This window comes from Pogoniulus pusillus, chromosome 7 (assembly GCF_015220805.1).
Source record: "Pogoniulus pusillus isolate bPogPus1 chromosome 7, bPogPus1.pri, whole genome shotgun sequence".
NCBI lineage: Eukaryota > Metazoa > Chordata > Aves > Piciformes > Lybiidae > Pogoniulus > Pogoniulus pusillus.
Genome location: NC_087270.1, coordinates 42172079 through 42179861, shown reverse-complemented (window position 1 = coordinate 42179861; position 7783 = coordinate 42172079). Strand labels below are relative to the sequence as shown.

Sequence of the window (7783 nt, the reverse complement as noted above, 5' to 3'; positions counted from 1 at the left end):
CCAACCCTGACTAACTCTACGATTCTATGCACTTTGGACTGAATGACCTTGGACTGGCTCTTTAGGCATTGCTTCATTCCATCCTAAATCACATCATTTCCTGTGTTGAAGGTGGCAATCAGGCAGAAGCTTATTTTGTTCAGAAGTGTTCTGGTGTCACCATACAAACCAGGCTAGCCACTTTCACCAGCAGGTTCAGATGAGGAAGAATTCCCTGCATGGGTTAAGGCTGGAAAAGGGGCATGGAGTTTAAAAATAGAGCAAGAGAAAAAAAAAGGCTATAGGAAAACGAGTGGGAGGAAGATGGAATATGTAGGCAATTCTGATACTTTAATCTAAAAAGAGCATGATTAATAGATTAAAGGCCAGAAGGGAGCACAGGGAAAATCAGCTTTACCTCCAGTGAACTTGAGGGAACTCTATTTCGTGTTGGAGTTGAGTCAGAACTGCTGCCATCGGTGCACGTTTGCAGAGCATCAGGGCAAATCAAGCTTGATACAAAGATTCCCAAGGTGTCTCTTCCAAGTTGATGTAATTGCCTTTTACTGTATGATGAAAGTTGTTATTTCACCATCTAATGGTGTTTGGAGCACACTGAAAGCAATTAGGATTCAGGAGAAGGTCTGCAAACAATCAGTTTGTGTTGACTCAATGTTGCTGCTTGGGTTTATGTCGTTGATTTGTACATTCAGTAGGATTCCTTGCTGGAAAGAAAAATGAAGACTAAGACAGGGCCTTGGGAATCTGCTTTTAACACAGCAGCTCCAGGATGTGCAGTATAAATCAGTATGTGTTTTGCATGCAAGGTAATGGCAGTGACTTTTCACAGAGAAACATTACAACTCTGTAAGGTCCTGTGTAAGTCCAGCTCTGAGTGATGTGCTTGCTCTTCACACTGCATTGACAAGGACAAAGTTCCATAACAGTGGTGGTTGGGGAATTATCCTTTTATTTATTATTATTGCTGTAGTGGTAGTGATAATGCTGCTGCTGATGATGATGATTATTGTTAGTGTTGTTCTCATTATTATTACACACACCTTGAACACTGTGTCCAGTTCTGGGCTCTTCCATTCAAGAGAGATGTTGAGGTGCTGGAAGGTGTTGAGAGAAGGGCAGCAAGGCTGGGGAGGGGCCTGGAGCAGAGCCCTGTGAGGAGAGGCTGAGGGAGCTGGGGGTGTGCAGCCTGCAGCAGAGGAGGCTCAGGGCAGAGCTCATTGCTGTCTGCAGCTCCTTGAAGGGAGGCTGTAGCCAGGTGGGGTTGGGCTCTGCTGCCAGGCAAGCAGCAACAGAAGAAGGGGACACAGCCTCAAGCTGTGACAGGGGAGGTCTAGGCTGGCTGTTAGGAGGAAGTTGTTGTCAGAGAGAGTGATTGGCATTGGAATGGGCTGCCCAGGGAGGTGGTGGAGTCTCTGTGCCTGGAGGTGTTCAAGAAAAGACTGCACTTAGTGCCATGGTCTGGTTGACTGGCCAGGGCTGGGTGCTAGGCTGGACTGGCTGAGCTTAGAGGTCTCTTCCAACCTGATTGATTTTATGATCTTGTTGATTGGATAGGGCTGGGTGGTAGGTTGGACTGGATGAGCTTGGGGTTGTCTTCCCACCTGGTTGGTGCTATGATTATTATTATAACTTCCACCACTTATATGCTATGTCTGCCCAGATGAGAGAAAAGTGCTTCTGGGCCTTCCTTTTTCAAAGGGTTTCAGCCTGCACTTGGGCTTAGCAGAGCAGCAATCCTGTAGAGAGGATTATTCATGCGGTTACAGCCAAGCAGAAGTGCTTGCTGAAGCGTGGTCGTGATTTCTGCTGTGCAGACTGGGAACTGCACTCCAAGTCTGCTTGCATTTTATTCAAGTCCCAAAATTCCTGCTGAGTTCAGGGGGACTGGAACTTGGTTTGCTGAAGGTGCTATACAATTTCCTCATGGCTGCAGAGTAGCGAACGTCAGCCTGGGCTATGCAAGTGCTGGTGGTAAGAGTGACTCAAGCTGCTATGAAACATTACTCTATCTTTTAAATGTCTAAAACCTGGGTATGTGATTGGGTCTAGTCATACTCTAAACACTGTGCAAAGAGCTATGTTCCTCCAGAGGATGCTTTATCACAACAGCTTTAGAGTCAGCTTCTGAAAGCATCTCATGCTCCATAGATTCAAAGAGAACTTAAATGGCAAAGCAGAACAGAAGCCTATTTCATAGGTGATTGGAGCTGGTTGATGTAAATGCCACCCACCAAGGCTCTCTATAAATATGCAAAAGTAACAAAGAACTTGGAGTTTGACAAAGATATGTTCTTTCTAATTGTTAACTTCAAAACATAGAAACCCAGGTTTGCTACAATGAACAGGAAAATATTTGCCAAGAAAGTTGACTTGAATATTTACTGTAGACTGTTTGTCAAGGGTTAGGGCTGAGCCAGCTAGAGTGAGAGAGGCTCTTTATTCCCCTCTCTCCTTTACCAGAAGAAGAGGAAAGGAGCAAAGAAGAGAGAGCCATGGTCTGGAAAAGAACACTAAAATCACTTTAATGAAAATAGGAACACAAACCTATGAGGAGAGGCTGAGGGAGCTCAGGTTGTTTAGCCTGGACAAGAAGAGGCTCAGAGGTGACCTCATTGCTATCTACAACTACCTGAAGGGAGGTTGTAACCAGGTGGAGGTTGGTCTCTTCTGTCAGGCAATTGGCAATAGAAAAAGGGGACACAGTCTCAAGCTGTGCCAGGGGAGGTCTAGGCTGGATGTTAGGGGGAAGATTCTTCCCAGCAAGAGTGATTGGCATTGGAATGGGCTGCCCAGGGAAGTGGTAGATTTGCTGTCCCTGGAGATGTTTAAGAGGAGAGTGAATGAGGCACTTGGTGCTGTACTCTAGTTGACTGGATAGTGCTAGATTGGACTGGATGAGCTCGGAGGTCTCTTCCAACTTGTTTGATTCTATGATTCTCTATGAAAAAGTCAATATCAAACCAAACCACCCTGAGGGAATTCACATCAATGCTGTGGCTGGGCACTAAGGAAGTCCCAGGTTGGACTCAGAGGCAGAAGGCAATTAGATTCAGTAGCTGTAACTAAGTTTAGGAATACACTGGTTCAGACCAACAGCTGAACAGAGTCCTTCTTGGATGCTAAGGAGAACATGACCCTCACAGTCCTTCAGCTTTGTAATGAATAAAATATACATGTAATAGAATCCCTTGTTGGGCACTGTAGGTTCAGCCCTCCTCTCAAGCCTGACCTCTTATTTCTGTTCCTCTGACACAGTATACAGGATTTAACAGTGACCTTGGTATCCATAAGGTATGGACAAGACCCCTTCTGCACACTTTTCCTTGGTAATAACATTTAGAAGAGAGAACTCTCAATGTTTAAAGTAGATACTGCCTGCAAAAACATGCCAATAGCCTCACAAAGTGTCATTACCTAGTAGACACTGAGCTGAGAACTAGAATCACTGGAACAGGTTGCCCAGAGAGGTAGTGGTTGCACCCTCCCTGAAGGTGTTCAAGGCCACACTGGGTGAGGCCTTGAGCAGCCCTGAGTTAGTGGAAGGTGTCCCTGCCCACGTAGGTTTGTTGGAACTAGATGATTGTGATGGTTTAGGAGTTACCCACCCCCCACACTCACTTATGAAATCACCCAGACTAGACTCAGATGGCTGGAAGTTAAAGAATGAAGCTATATTTTCAGCTTAGCACAGTGTACAAGCAGATATACATAGATAAATACAGCTATATACAAGTTTAAAAGCAATACAGAAACACAATTCCCCTCCCAGAAACAATCAGGGTCCCCAGGAGGGCTCCTGGCCCAATTCCTCCTTCCCCCTCCCTCCAGAAATAACCAGATCAACCCACACATAGCTCACATGATAAATCGGGAGAGCTGAGATGCCAAAAAGACAAGAAGGAGGTTAGAGGACAAAGGGTCAGGTGGATTAGAGAGCTAGGGCAGAGGCAGCCAGAGAGAGCAGAGTGCCAGAAAGAAGGCACAGGCAGAAGCGAGAGCTGAGCCGTGTGAGCAGCGAGTGTCCTATCTCTGGTTTGACTCCTTGTGTTTCCCAGCAGAAGAATGGGCACTATAGGGCACATGGTTTTTTTTCCCCTTTCTTCTCACAGCTAAGGATTTCATTTCTCTCAGGAAAATATTTCAATTAGTCTCAAACCTGCACAACAATCTTTAAGGCTCCTTCCAACCCAAAGCATTCTAAGAATCTATGAATTGCTGAACAGAGCTCATTCTGTGCCAGCTCAAAGCAGGAGGCTCTGCTCTTCATGGCAGTGAGTGCTCACCTCATCATGTTGGCAAAACTAACATTCCAGACATCCATAGAATGCAAGTGCTAATTGAATAAAGGAAAGGTTCCCTTTCCTCCCCTGCTTTCATTGAATTTTGTACTGCTATTGTGTAAAAGTATCCCACTTCCATTAAAACCTACATCTGGAGGATTGAAGAAGCAACTGGGGGAAGAAAAAGGCATTAAAATCAATTCCATTTGTATAAGTAGTAATTCTGCATGTCTGCCTGCACCAGTGCTGTACTGTGACTGCTCCTAGCAGCTGGTTACTGCCACACACTTGCCAAACAAGAACTAGACACCAGAGCTCTCCACTGAAACTTAGGCCCATCACCAAAGAGGCATTGCATGTAACATCTGCCCACTGCTAGCAGACAGCTGCACTGCTTCTCAGTAACTGCTGCAGAGGAGAGATGCTGGGCTCATTTGCAGACACCTTGGCTGTACCTTTTGAGCAGAATTACCCACAGACCAAAGTAGCAAGTGTGAATCAGGGATGTTGAAATCCCACACATGCCTTTGTGCTGTCCTCTCTTCTGGAGCACCCAGAACTGCTTAAAGGGTAGCTATTGTGAGCCAGCAGTGTGTATCCTGGCTTGTAGCAGCAATAGTGTGACAAGCAGGACCAGGGAGGGGATATTTTCCTTCTGTACTCTTAGTTGGTAGGCCACACCTTCAGTACTGCATTCAGGTTTGCAGTCTTCGCTACAAGAAAGGCACTGAGGTGCTGGGCATGTCCAGAGAAGGGCAGCAAAGCTGGCCAAGGCTCTGGAGAACAGGGCTGGCCAGCTGCAGTTGAAGGAACTTGGGAGACCTTGCTCTCTACAACTCCTTGAAGGGATGTTGGTCTCTTCTTCCTAGTAATAAGTGACAGGACAAGAGCAACTTGGGTTCAAGTTGCACCAGGAGCAATTTGGGTTATTAAAAGAAACTTCACTAAAAAAAGATTCTCAAAGACTGGAATAAACTCCCCAGGGTGGTGGTTAAACCCTCATTCTGCAGGTGCTTAAAAGAGGCAGAGAGGTGGTGCTGAGTGACGTTAGTTTGGCACCAGACTTGGTTGGACTTGATGATCCTAAAGGTCTTTTCCAACCAAAATGATTCCATGGTTTCAGCTGTGTTGGCTTAAGCAGCCCTGTGACCAGAAGCAAGCAAGCTGTTCTCTGGTTGTTTTCATTGTTTCTGCCACTGCTTCGTTTAGAGACTCCACACATTTCAGAGACACCCAGAGAGAGACTTGGTCCTGCAGCCTCCAACCTAGAGAAGAAAGAGGTACAAAAATCAGGAGATTGAAGCTGTGCCAGATCAAGAACTGAGAGAACCAAAGAACTGAGGTGTGATGTTCTGTCATACTTTCAGAGTCATGAAAGCTAAGGATCAGATATTGGCAGAGTTAGTGGTGGAACTTAGGACCATGGAGTTGGAACCAAAAGAGAATCAGCAGGGATCCAGCCCCCAACATGCAAGGAAAGCAGAGATCATTACAAAGTTTAAGCTGAAGGAGAGGAGGAGCTTCCTTGGAGTGGAATCATAGAATACTTTGGATTAAAGTGATCTTTAAAGGTCATCTAGTCCAACACCCCTGCAGAAAGCAGGATCAGCTTCAACAAGGAGTCTGAGTGCTGTCCAACCTCACCTGGAGTGTTTCCAGCTTCTACCACCTCTCAGGACAACCTGTGCCAGGTGTTTCACCACCCTCAATGTAAAACATTTCTTCCTTCTGTCTTGTCTGAATCTCCTCTTTCTTAGCTTGCAGTGGAGACCCTTTGTTGTGTCACAACAGGCCTTGCTGAAAAGATTATCCCATCTTTCTACAGCCTTCCCATAAGTATTGAAAAGCCAGGATAAGCTCTCCTAGGGCGCAATAGGACCTCTCTTTAAGCACCTTTAAGGTCTCTGAGCTATAATACCTTTAATTCCTGGTGCTTTCTTGTCCTGCTTTCTCTACAGCTGCTGTAGCCAGAGCCAGAGACTCTGGAGCCCTGACATGTTTTTCTCAATGCCCTGTTCCAGAAAAGGGACATGGCAGAACGAACTCCTCTCTTCTGTTGCAAAGAAATGGAAATGTTTAGAGGTAGCTTCCCTTTCTGGCCAGTCTCAACATTCCAGTCACTAAAAACAGCAGGTCATTTTCCTGCACAGATTCCACTTAACCTTCTTTGTCCTGCAACAATAAATAACAACAACAAGCAGTAGGAATTGTATAACCAAATCTTCAGCACCTGGGAAACACTCTTTACTTCCTGGGAAGAGAGCACAGCATACACCACCACCCACAAGTGACATTTGAGTAATCATTGTGTGCCTATCCTGGATAACCGGGGGGCCAGCAGGGCCCCCCGGCCTTTAGATCCCCTCCACCAGTCACCCAGTGCGCACCAGGGGCACTCACCAGTGATGATCCAAGGAGGATCTTCTGCCCAAATGGGCAAGCTTGGGGCTTCTGCCCTTCCCAGGGCCCATTAAATAGGGGAGTGGGCAGGGAGGGCAAAGTGGTCACACCTGGGGTGGGAGGAGACTGCAACAGCACCCAGGTGTTCTAGGGGATAAATGGGGAAAATGTGGGGTGGGGAGAGAAAGGGACAGATATGGTGGAAAAGGAGCAGGCATAGTGCAAAGATGGACAGGAAAAGGGGCAGATGGGTGAAAAAGGAAGACAGAGAAGCAAGGAAGGAGATGGGAGAAAGCAGGAGATGCTGTGGAGAGAAGGAAGATAAAGAAAAGACATGCTCAAGAAAAGACTGGGTGAGGCACTTAGTGCCATGATCGAGTTGATTGGATGAGCCTGGGTGTTAGGGTGGGCTGGATGATCTTGAAGGTCTCTTCCAACCTGTTGTCCTGGAGTCCTGTACCCCTAAATTCCTCTCCTGCCCGGACTTCGGGGGGAAAGGGGAAAAGCCGCCTGGTTTCCCCCCCCCCTCGCCTGCCCTGCAGCCGAGAAGGGGGCGGCGACTGCCCCGTGAGTTCCCGCGCTGGAGCCAGGCTGGGATTGGCCGTGCGCTTTCGCGCCTAAAGTGTGGTAACTCTGCCCTTTGTCTAGCGAAGGGTATAAATATTGGGGGTCTTCCCGCCTTTGGGGCCCCCCGCTTTTGGATTTTGCCTGTGCCTGGACGAGTTCGCTCACTCTCCTGTGCCTGGACTGCAGAGAGATAAAGGACTTGCTTTGGCGTTAGGCACACCTTTGTCTGCCTAACGACCCTTAACGACCCTTAACGACTCCTGTAGCCGCTGGAGGAGGAAGACCGACCGCACGAGCCAGCCTGAGTGAGTTATTTGGCTTAGCTTAATTTAGTAAGAAACCGCTATTAATTAATAGCAGAGTCCTTTTCCAAAAACTGACTTCCAAATATATATAGTCAGATTATTAATGGTATCCTCGTAGAATTCTCATGCAACTTAACCTGTTTATTAAACGAAATTAATCTTTGCATATATAGTTGTGGGGGCGGGTTTTGTAAAAAATAAAAAATATCTATTTTTGATAAATTCTCGACT

At 46.7% G+C, this 7783-nt stretch overlaps 1 long non-coding RNA gene across 1 annotated transcript; it reads right to left on the bottom strand.

The window, feature by feature from the left end:
• Positions 1–3650: 3650 nt before the first annotated feature.
• LOC135177194 (uncharacterized) lies at positions 3651–6654 on the bottom strand. The gene is made up of 2 exons (XR_010302970.1): positions 6199–6654; positions 3651–5545 (listed from the first exon to the last, which is right to left on the bottom strand). It is a non-coding gene; the product is annotated as an uncharacterized LOC135177194 (long non-coding RNA).
• Positions 6655–7783: the final 1129 nt, after the last annotated feature.